The 12,000-nt window shown below is 48.0% G+C and overlaps 1 protein-coding gene across 13 annotated transcripts in view; it reads left to right on the plus strand.

The window, feature by feature from the left end:
• The window catches only part of MYT1L (myelin transcription factor 1-like), a 305,434-nt gene that overhangs the window by 185,477 nt on the left and 107,957 nt on the right, over positions 1-12,000 (plus strand). For all 13 annotated transcript variants that reach the window (XM_014540575.1, XM_005867251.2, XM_014540567.1 and 10 more), the window contains one exon: positions 1,912-2,057. The gene's annotated coding sequence lies outside the window, so the exon portion shown is untranslated. The remainder of the gene's footprint in view (positions 1-1,911; positions 2,058-12,000) is intronic.

Raw genomic sequence — 12,000 nt, forward strand, 5'->3', positions numbered from 1 at the left:
GCGGCGGGGGCAGGGGGAGAGATGCCTCCTGAGTTTTCTCCTTGGAGCAGCAGCCTCCTCCTCCCGCCTTCCTTCAGGTGACCTCGCCTTTGCTGACTGACAGGTGCTCCTCCCTGCTGACAGTGTGTTCCTGCAGCTGTTGACCAATTTCCCAGGGGTTTTCAGGGCTGTTGCAGAGGGTCTATGTTAACAGAGCTGCTAAACACAGCTGTTTCGATGCCTACATTTAAAGCTGGTAAAATAAATTTTTGTTTCCATCAGAACCGCTTTGAGGGCCTGCAGGTGGGATTCTAGCTGGTGGGGTTTGGGTGGTAACCAGAGGCCAGTGGGTGCTCAGAGCCTGTCCCTCAGCTCGCCCCTTGGGCCACGCGGCTCTCATGGCCACTCAGCATTGCTGAACGCTCTTTAGTGCAGAGCCAGGCGCTGTCTGAGCCTGTGTTCACCATGAGCCATTAGTGAGAACAGGAAGCGCAAGAAACACTGAAAATAAATACACATTAGCAAGCAGTACATTCGCCTGGAAATTCTCCCTAGCAGCTCCGATTTCTTGTATTGCAGGTCACCTGTTTCTCTGATATTTAAAATATGAATTAAGCCCTGGCCAGTGTGGCTCAGTTGGTTGGGCGTCATCTCATGCACCGAGAGGTTGATGGTTTGATTCCCCGTCAGGGCACATGCCTGGGTCGCAGGTTTAATCCCCAGTAGGGGGCACACAGGAAGCAGCCAATGATGTTTCTTTGCCTCTCTCTCTCTCTCTCTCTCTCTCTCCCTCCCTCTCTCTTCCTCTCTCTTTAAAAATCAATAAAAATATTTTATTACAAATATATATAAATTAAAAAAATAAGTGGGTACAGGGGATAAATGGGAAAGGGGATATCTGTAATACTTTCAACAATAAAGATAAATTTAAAAACAATAATAATGAAAATTATATCAAAGGTTTGTAACATAATGAGAATAAAGATAACCCAGTTATAATATATATGGAGAAGTACTTACATGTATCAGCCTGTGGAATTCTGTCTCATCATTTGGAAACAAATTTAGAGGAAAAGCAAAGGTGGGAAAAAAGAGGGAGTGAAAGAAGGAAGGGAAATAGCAAATCTGTTTTTCTTTAGCCCCAATGCTTTATAGTTTTAACAAATAAAAATTTAAATTATTGAGGTATTTTTTTAAGTTAGCAACTAACATGCTCTAAAACAGCGGTTCTCAACCTGTGGGTCGCGACCCCTTTGGGGGTCGAACAACACTTTCACAGGGGTTGCCTAAGACCATCGGAAAACACATGTATAATTACATATTGTTTTTGTGATTAATCACTATGCTTTAATTATGTTCAATTTGTAACAATGAAATTGGGAGTCACCACAACATGAGGAACTGTATTAAAGGGTCGTGGCATTAGGAAGGTTGAGAACCACTGCTCTAAAGTCTTTTGATGGAAAGGGCTGCAGCTTACTTATTGTCTTCATAGTAGAGAAACAAAAATAAAGACACGTACGGCAGCCTGCTGGTGATACAAGCTGTGTGTGTATGTACAGACACATACATATGCTTCTCTAATTATCCTCTAAATATTTCATTCTTCCTAGACTCAATCACAAAATAACTCCTACACCTAGATTTATAAGAATATGTTTACAGTTTTGTGTAGTTTTTATATCACAGTGACTTAGTTTTCTAAAGGAGTTTTCTATAATGAATCATTTATCAGAAATGAATTGGTGTGATTCGAGGTGGTGTCTCCACCGCCCCTCCCTGTGGCATCTGTGTGGGTCTGTCCACTCAGCCTGCTTATTCCGATGCCACTGTCTTCAAGTGCAAACCTCCCTGAGACTCACTGCCCCAATGTAGGAATTTTGTTTCATTATGAATATCAACCCCATTTCTCTACCCTTTATTTTTCTCTAGAGTGACCCACATCTGGTGGAAGAGACAAAAATGTAGCTATCGAATCCAATCAAGTGTTTCTCTCTCTCAAATTACCAACAACATCCCGTCAAGAAAGGTTCTGGTGGGTCCCACCTCCGTATGGCTCCCCGAGGAGACACGTAAAGGTAAGGCCCCGTGTCCTGCTCCAGGCTTACATGCAGACACATGTCTGGTCTGTTTACCTTGAAATATCGTACTTTGAAAAAACGTAAAGGTGGGTTTGCAAATGGTGGGTTTTTATTTGCCAAAGAGCACAATACCCCTTAGTTTTAATAAATAAACTCAACATAAAGTCAGATTTTGTAATCCATTTCTAAACACAGACTCAGGTAGCCTTCTGTTATCCAATGGCGTCACCCAGAAATAACTTCACAGGAAGCCTTAGGGGTAGGTCTGTTCACCCTCTGGCCATTGTACAGAAGCCCCTCTAAAATCAGGTCTCTGTTTCTACACTTAGTTCTCTTTAGGGAACATGTTATCGTTAAGGAAACCCATCAGTCTTTAATTAGGGCTGTGTTTGCATAGCATAAGTCTTCACAGGCTGCTGTCAGTCACTGTTGATAAACCTCCCTTGGTGCCACTGTAGAACTTGGGAGCTGTGCTCCTTGCAAAACTTCAGGTTATTAAGGTGTTGGTTGAAGAATTGTTTAAGTTGTAGTAAAACATGTATAACACAAAATATACCATTTTAATCATTTTTATGTGTACAGTCCAGTAGTAGCTGTGTGACCATCACCAACATCTATCTCTAGAACTTTCTTATCTTCCAAAATGTCATTCTTCCCCATTAAGCAGTCACTCCATATTGCCTACTCCTCCATATTCTGGCAGCCTCCATTCTACTTTCTTTCTCCATGAATCTGACAATTCTAGGGACTTTATGTGAGTGGAATCATACAGTATTTGTGTTTTTGTGATTGCCTTATTTCACTTAGTATATCTTCAGGGTTCACCCATGTTATTGCATGTGTCAGCATGTCCTTCCTTTTAAAGGCTGATAGCATTCCATTGCCTGGATGGACCATATTTTGTTTGTCTAGTCATCTGTCCATGCACACTTGGGTTGCTTCCACCTAATAGCTATTTAGAATCACACTGCTGTGAACATGATGTACGGATACCTGTTTTCAGTTTGAGTCCCTGCTTTCAGGACTGAGTATATATCTAGAAGTGGAATTGCTTGATCATGTGGTAATTCTATTGTTAATTTTTTAAGGAACTGCCATACTGTTTTCCATAGTGGCTGTACCATTTTACATTTTCACCAACAGTGTACAAGGCTTCCAATTTCTTCACATCCTCACCAACACTTGTTGTTTTCTGTTTTGTTTTGCATTTAATAGCTATCCTAATGGGTGTAAATTGGTACCTCACATGGTTTTGATTTGCATTTCCCTGATGATTCGTGATGTTGAACATCTTTTCTTTCACATGCTTTTTGGCCATTTCTGTGTCTTCTTTGGATAACTTTGTGCTCAAGTCCTTTGCCTTAATTGAGTTGTTTTATTGTTGTTGTTGAGCTGTAGGGTTTTTATATATATACTGCATATTAACCCCTCATCAGATATATGATTTATAAGTATTTTCTCCCATTGCATGATTTGCCTTTTCATTCAATGGTAGTGTCCACTGATGCACAAAATTGTTAATTTTGACGCAGTCCAGTGGGTCTAGTTTTATTTTGTTGTCTGTGCTTTTGGTGTCACATTCAACAAATCGCTGCCCAGTCCAGTGCCATGAAGATTCTCCTCTATATTTTCTTGTAAGAGTTTTATAATTTTAGCTTTCACATTATGGTGTGATCTATTTTGAGTTAATTATTAGCTGTTATATTTATACTAGAGACCCGGTGCATGAATTCGTGCATGGGTGGGGTCCCTCGGCATGGCCTGCAGGGATTGAGCCGAAACCGCAGCCTGCCACTCCTGCCTCTGCTCCTGCTCATCCCGGCCCCACTGCGCCTGCCTGATCAGGAGAGGCTTGCTCCGCCATAGTGGTGCTCGCCAGCTGTGAGTCCTGTGTCTGGCGACCGTCCCAAGGAGCGGGGGGAGGGGGGGGGCGCTGCCGGGATGCGATCGGCCCTCCCGCAGGTGGTAGGACACCCTTGCCAGCCTGGGATCTGGATCTGTCCCCCTGATGTTCACGCTGGTTGTCGGGAGCCACTTGGCGGCCACGTTTATATTGTTTCTTCCTTGCGGAGCATCTAGGGAGGGGAAGCAGCCGTGGTGCCCGAGGCCAACTTCCAGGAGGCCAGTGGCACTGTTGGGATCGTGCCGGTGGCGCCAGTCCATCAGTGCCTGACCCATTCTCCGGAGATTGGACCTGCAGGACTACTGAGGGAGTGAGTGGCTGCCACCGGGACGGGTCAGTCAGCTGAGCGGCACTCCTGCTGTGGGGGCACACTGACCACCAGGGGACAGCTCCTGCATTGAGCGTCTGCCCCCTGGTGGTCAGTGCGCATCATAGCAACTGGGTCATTCCACCATTCGGTCACTTTGCATATTACGCTTTTATTATATAGGATTAGAGGCCTGGTGTACAAATTTGTGCACCAGTGGGGTTCCTCGGCCTGGCCTGCAGGATCGGGCTGAAACTGGCTCTCTGACATCCCCCGAGGGGTCCCGGATTGCAAGAGGGCACAGGCCAGGACGAGGAACCCACCAGTGCACGATCGGGGCCAGGGAGGGACACGGGAGGTTGGCCAGTCAGGGAGGGATCATGGGAAGGCTCCAGGGAATGTCTGGCCTGTCTCGCCCAGTCCCGATCAGCCAGACTCCAGCATCAAGCTAACCTACTGGTCGGAGCGTCTGCCCCCTGGAGATCAGTGCACGTCAGCTACTGGTCGACGGGTCATATGTCTGCCCCCTGGTGGTCATTGCACGACATAGCGAGCAGTTGAGCAGCCTTAGCATATCATTAGCATATTATGCTTTGATTGGTTGAACGGCCAACTGGTTGACTGGACACTTAGCGTATTAGGCTTTTATTATATAGGAGAATTAATGTATATATACTAGAGGCCCAATGCATGAAGATTCATGCAAGAATAGGTCTTCCTTCCCCTGGCTGCTGGCACCAGCTTCCCGCCGGCACCCAGGACCCGGGCCTTCACTCTGGCCGCCACCTTCCGCCTTCGCTCCAGGTCGGAGCCGCCTTCCGCTTTCGCTCTGGGCTGGAGCCACCTCCTGCCAACTCCAGCCAGCTCTGTGGTTGCCACCAGAGGCCAGCCCTCAGCGACCTGCTGGAACTTGCAGGAAGCCAAGCATCCTGCCCAAAGGAAGCCAAGCGTTAAGCCCAAAGGAAGCCAAGTGTCCCGCCAGCTCCGTGGCTCCGGCCGGCACCACCATCTTTGTGGCTATGGGCACTGCCATCTTTGTGGCTATGGGTGCCACCATCTTTGTCATAGAGTGATGGTTAATTTATATATCACTCTTTTATTAGATAGGATAGACTAGAGGCCTGGTGCACAAAAATTCATGCACTTGGCGGGGGGGGGGTGTCCCTCAGTCCAGCCTGTGCCCTCTCACAGTCTGGGACCCCTCGGGGGGGGATTGGGCCTAAGCTGGCAGTCAGACATCCCTCTGGCAGCCCGGATCCCTCAGGGGATGTCCAACTAATGGCTTAGGCCCGTGGGCCTAAGCCATTAGTCGGACATCCTTAGCGCTGCCACGGAGGCAGGAGAGGCTTCCGCAACTGCCACTGCACTGGCCAGCCATGAGCAGGCTTCTGGCTGAGAGGTGCTCCCTCTGTGGAAGTGCACTGACCACCAGGGGGCAGCTCCTGCATTCAGTGTCTGTCCCCTGGTGGTCAGTGCATGTCATAGCGACTGATCATTCCGCCTTTAGGGTCAATTTGCATATTACCCTTTTATTGTATAGGATGATGTAACTTAAGGGTCAAACTTCATTCTTTGTATGTAGACACCCAGTTTTCTCAACACCATTTGTTGAAAAGACTGTCCTTTCCCTATTGAATGGTCTTGGTGCCCTTATTGAAAATCATTGGGCTAGATATGCAAGGGTTTATTTGTAGGCTTTCTGTTCCATTGCTCTGTGGGTCTGTTTTTATGCCAGTGCCACACAATTCTGATTACCATAGCCTTGTAGTAAGTTTCAAACCCAGGAAGTATAAAACTTCCAACTTTGCTCTTACTCTTCAAGATTGTTTTACCTTTTGGGGACCGTCCCTTGAAATTCCATATGAATTTTAGGATGGATCTTTCTGTTTCCACAAAATTGACATTGGGATTTTGATGAGGATTGCATTGAATCTATAGATTGCATGGCAGCGTTTCTTAATGAAATCGAAATAGAGGATTTTATACTTTATAGTAGTAAATTTCCCTATCCAATTTGAACATGGACCATACTTAACTAATTCTGAAAATTTTTCAGTTTGAAAGAAAATCAGATTTTTTTAATGAATTTTTCTGAGCCTGGTCTGGTGAACAATAAGTAATTATATAAGAATGTTAAATACAGAGTTTTATGAAATCTGCCCTGAGGATGAAGATACAGTTTCTTTTTAATTTCTTAAAACTCAGCCTTTCGAAGGCTTCTCATCTCCAGAAGTAATTCCTTAGTAGAAAGCCCAGGTGTCAGGACTGTTTCACATGATCTCTGCCATCAAGTGTAAGCTTCTTTGGCATTTAGGAGTTCGTTGCTCTTAATGAGTAACTAGGATACAAATACTTCATGTGAGGCATCCCCCAAGACCGCAGTCAGCACGAATGACCAGGGAGGCACAGGACTGTGTCGTGTGGGTATAATGAGAGCTATCGGTGACTGCACCCTGCCACATGCACCAGCTCCAGGCATGCACTGCCGTCCCCAAACCTGTGAGTCTGAGTGACACCTCTTCCTACTTTAGGGGTCGGTCACGGGAAGATTGGAGGATTTAAGTGACTGTCCTAAGAAGACGTCGTGATAAGTAGCCAGGACAGTACCTGGAGCAGACTGGGGTGGTCGACAGCAGGACAGAAATGAACTTTATTTAGGGTCCAAATTTGACACCACCTACTAATTCCAAGTAGTCTTCAGATTTTAGTTGTTAATCCAATCTGTTTCCAAGCTGCATATAAAGATTCAGAAGTTACCATTCGAATAAGATATGACAAAAATTACACAGCAAAAAGGCTTTGATCACAGCTACCTTTTCCTGTCACAGAGACCAAGGAGTAAATGTACATTAATCACTTTGCATCAGTTTCTCATTCATTCCACACTTTTGAGTACGTATTTTGTGCCAGGAACTCTTCTAGTCTCTGGAGGTAACAAATGAAGAAGCTGTGGTCATTGCCCTCAAAGAATTCACAGACGGAACACGCCTAAGGCGTGAGACCTGGAAGCCCTTTCCCTTCTATATTCCAGAGTGCGCTCCTGCCCTGGGAGGGGCTCCGTCACCTCTCGCTGCATCCGCAGAGGTCTGGGTGAGATGAGGTAGGAGAACCCAAAGGAGACCTTACCTCTGACTAGAGGGGTCAAAGGTGCCTTTGAAGGGGAGGCGACCTCAGAACTGGACCTTGAAAATGAGTTCATTAGATGGACAAACCTGTAAGTGGCTTACTAGGTAGAAGAGAAATACAAAACCCAGAGATTGGAAGAAGCGAGGCACAAGTATATGGACAGCGGGCACTCGGTGCAGCGGGCATGTGGCGTGTGCAGCTGCACCTTAGGACAAAGGACTTACTGCCTAGTGACTTGGGTCTGGTGTGGGGAGGTGTGATGTGTGCTGTGTGCTCCTGGGGCCCACAGGGGAGAGGATAGGGGATGGTCTGTCTCGGCGCTCTCTCAGGTGGGGTCACAGCAGGGTGGTTTACTCAGGGATGGGTACCTGTCTCTGTCCCCATCGGGAGGCCACCTGCCTCCACTCCTCAGCCCACCTGTCTGTCTCCAATGCCCAGCGCCATGCATTCAACCATCGGTTCCTGTCCAGCTGCCATCGTGCAGTTGTTCAGACTGGGGATCCCTAGACTGCTCTTCTGTGGTCCTGTCTTTAGAATGCAACTCAGAACCAGAAATGCTCAGGAGGAGGGCCTGTGGCACCAACTGCCATCACTCAGCACCAGCTGAAGGTGGCCCAGTCCCACCACCTTCGCTCTCCAGGCTTCCTGCTGACTCCCACTGAGCCATGTGTCCACAACAGCCTGCCTCCTTTCAGCATCCTCGGTTAGGAAGCACTTACAGGCCTTGCCTCTTGTTGGAGAGAGAGAAGTGCCATAGAACAAGGTTTTGGTTTAGGGCATTTTCTGTCCTAGTGTGTCCCAATCAGCCCCTGTGGTTGGTGAGCCGTGAGCACTGGGGCGTCTGCGGCTGGCACCCCAGGAAGCCCTGCTTCCTCAGACTGGAGCCCAACAAGAGCCACCTTTGCACCCACTGCCATGCTAGACTTGACTTAAAACCAGTACCTGCTTCCCGGAAAGCTCCATGAATTGCGCTCTGATGGCGACTGTTCTAAAGAAAAGCTTACCATGCCTCCAGAAGGAGAAATCTGCTGGAATGGCACCAGCTTTATAAATCGATGCTGCTGACCCTTTGCAACAAATGTATTTAAAACAGCTAACAAGTGCCATTAGGTTCGTCCTGGCACAGCCGGTAACCATTTGTGTGCCTTTGGGCAAATCCCATCAAAGTCTTAATTTCCTTTTCCAAAAGGTAGTAATCAAAGGGCTTTATATAGATCACATGAGGTGGGTCACATGAAAAGAACATAGATGACAAATGATGAAAATAGTAGCCAAATATTAAGTATCCGCTAGGTATCAAGCTTGGTTAGAAAAGTGCCACTCAGCATATACCATTTAGTCTTCAAAACTCCCAGTAAATTGGTACTATTCTGACCCATAATTTGTATTAGAGGAAACTGATGAGCAGAATATAAATAATGTGTCCAGCGTTACAGTTAGTAAATGACACAGGTGGGATTCTCCCCGAGGCAGGCATTTTAACTGCCGAGCCAACGTCCTTAACTGCGAGGGCGTGTCTCTACCATGTCTCCAGGGCCCTGTGCAGACTGTACATATTGTTACTATTGTGTCTGCTCCACATGGGCTTACAGTACATATGATGTGTGTATAATGTATTTATATATGTATTTTATATGTAAATACTATAACATAAATGCATTATACATAAATGTAGATATATACAGATATATGCACAAATAAAATACAAATACATTTACATGTAAATATATTACTGTCACCTGTATATATATAAATATGTAATTACATGTGGATATAAATATGTAAGTCTGTTGTTATATACGAAATATTATATGGAGTGTCAGGAGCCAGGAGGCCTGGTGTTCATGTGCTCTTGCTGATCCTGAGCCTCACAGGCAGGTGGGTGGCGCGCTGATCTCTGAATTATTCAACCTTGTGGTTCTGTGCTTGCCCCGCACGGCTCTGCGGGAGCCTCCTCGCTCAAGGCCGCTGCTTCAGCACTTCCAGGAGGGACGCTGACGCAGTGCGGTGCAGTGATGGATGAGGGCAGCCTCCCGTCGTTTCACGGGAGATTTGCATGTGCAACGCTCATGAGTGCTGGGGAGCTTCTTGCATCCACCTTGGGTTCTTCTGTTTCCTTTATGTGTTACCAGTGTTCTTGTTCAAAGTGGCATTCCTTCTGTCGGGCTGGGTGGTGCGTTACCGCGTGCCGTGCCCTGAAGCTGCCAGTGGCCTTCATTTACAGGAAATGGGCGGCAAGTAGGGTTCTGAACTCACAGGTCTCAGCACCACCTACCTGTGCCATCATCCTGGCAAGTGCAGAGATCCAATTAGTGAGCCGATCCAGCGAGTCTCCGTGTGTCAGTGTACCTGCTGTGAGTGTCATTCTGCTCAGTGATAACAGGGCTGTGTCCCAAAATAGCGGTGGGGGGAGAGGGATGGGAACACTGAGTCCTGGTTGTGAGCTGAATTATTTTTAAAGTGACTAGACACCGATCCTTTTAAAGCGCCAGTCTCTAAAGGACGCTGGGCTCGGCTCTGGGGGAGGAAGGCTAGGCTGGCCCTCCGGGCAGTGGATCCATGTGTAGTATCAGCGTGAGTGTCTGGAGGAGAGTTGGAGCCCCTTCTGAGAGAAGGTCTGAAATGCCAGAGCTGCTTGGTTGCAGCTGCACGAGCGGCAGGGCCTGGCAGAGCCTGCGGGCTGCTCTGGGTTCTCCTGCAAGCCTGCTGTTGCCCGCCATGGTGCCACGGGCAGAGCTCTGGAGTGTGCATTGTTGGAGTCAGGTGATGGTGGTGGGGTTGGTAGCCTAGGTGCAGAACTCATTCAGGCTGTTGGGGGGGTATTGCAAGTCGTGACCCTGAGCCGGGAGCAAAGATCTCCAAGGAGTGTGGGGCGGGTTTGGGCAACACCGGGGCTTCTGAGTCTTGGATGAGCTGAGACTCAGGCTGGAGGGTTGGAGGGAAAATGAGGGCGTGTGGAGGAGGAGCAGAGGAGAGGTGTCCCACATGCTCCACGAGAGGGGCTGCCCCGGTGCAGGCCAGGAGGGAATGCGCGGGGTGGGGTAGGGGCCTCAGAACTTTGCAGCTCTGGCCCTGAGTTCCAGAGGCTGCCATTGGGGTGAGCTCAAGAACGATGAGTGAGAAATGGGGTCAGACGGGGACAAATGCCGCGCAAGGGAGGCTCTGAGCTGGAAGCTGTGGGATGGCGAGGGCCTGGGGTCGGATGATCTCAAAGCTCAGGGAAGATGGCGGGGAGTGGCGGGAGCCGGCATGGGACCTTTTCTATTTCTGCCAGAGATGATAATTGATAAGAAAATAATAGGCAATGTCACGGGATCCCCATTGTAATTTAGCAGTGATTGTCGGGAACATATTAGAACAAGGTCCCTAAGAAAATAGATATGATCAGTGTGACTTGGAGCACAGAAATCATTTAATTGCTTAATAAAATGTAATTTGTATCACTCATGTTATTTTAATTTGTCTTCTCTTTAACTGTTCTTCAAAGTTGACACAAAGATGCAATACTATGGTCTGGCAAACAAAATCTACAAATAAGATGGATGTGAGGGCCCTGACCGGTGTTGCTCAGTGGATAGAGCGTCGGCCTGCGGACTCAAGGGTCCCAGGTTCGATTCCAGTCAAGGGCATGTACCTTGGTTGCGGGCATGTCCCCAGTAGGGGGTGTGCAGGAGGCAGCTGATCGATGTTTCTTTCTCATCGATGTTTCTAACTCTCTATCCCTCTCCCTTCCTCTCTGTAAAAAATCAATAAAATATATTTTTTAAAAAAAGATGGATGTGAAGGAAGGTTGAGGCGAGAGCGAGAGGGACAGAGCAACTGCGTGAAATGACCCTCAGGAGGCCTGAGTGCTCGTGCACAGCTCCCTGGTCAGGAAGAGCGACTCTGCAGTCCGAGCACCGTCCTGTTCGCAGGCACCCGGGTGGCAGCGGGAAGAGGGGGGCGGTTGTTATGAAAGATTTTGGCTAGACACAGCTGCACGTCTCCCTTGAAAACCATCTGTTAAGCTGCAAGCTGTGGATACTAGGAACCCAGAGAATTCACGGGAATGACACCAGGGACACGTCACTGCACCCATGAGGGCGGTCAGCAGCTGACCCGGCGGCCACGCTGCCTCAGGCTCCTGCTGCGGGGGGCAGGGGGGGGGCACCTAGCACTCTGCCCGGAGCAAGGATCTGTGACCCCAGGGGTTCCTCATGTTTGGTCACAGCCTGGAGGTGTGGTGCTTACAGGGGTGGAGGAGCAGTGGGAGCCAATTAGCAAGGGGCTTCATTTGTCAGGTGAGGTGGTGTAGCTTAGGCCGAGGTGTGTCGATGAAGAAAAACAATTTAATACGGATTTTTGAGATAAAGTCACGAAGAATTATTGATGTGGGGATTGAAAGGAAGGGAGGATGAATGGTGACCCTGAGTTTCTGAGATGAGCAACTGGATGTATGGGTTCCATTGCCTGGGTCAAGAAGACCCCGGGGACAGAGACTGTGGGCAGAAGTCAGGGGGACCATTCTGGACCCATAATGTTCAGAATACACCGAGATGTCTGTGTTAATTCCCCTCAGTGTTTCTAGGACTTTTAAAACGACAGCAGGAGGCGGGGGGCGGGGG

The sequence above is a fragment of the Myotis brandtii genome, unplaced genomic scaffold, assembly GCF_000412655.1.
Source record: "Myotis brandtii unplaced genomic scaffold, ASM41265v1 scaffold247, whole genome shotgun sequence".
NCBI classification, from domain to species: domain Eukaryota; kingdom Metazoa; phylum Chordata; class Mammalia; order Chiroptera; family Vespertilionidae; genus Myotis; species Myotis brandtii.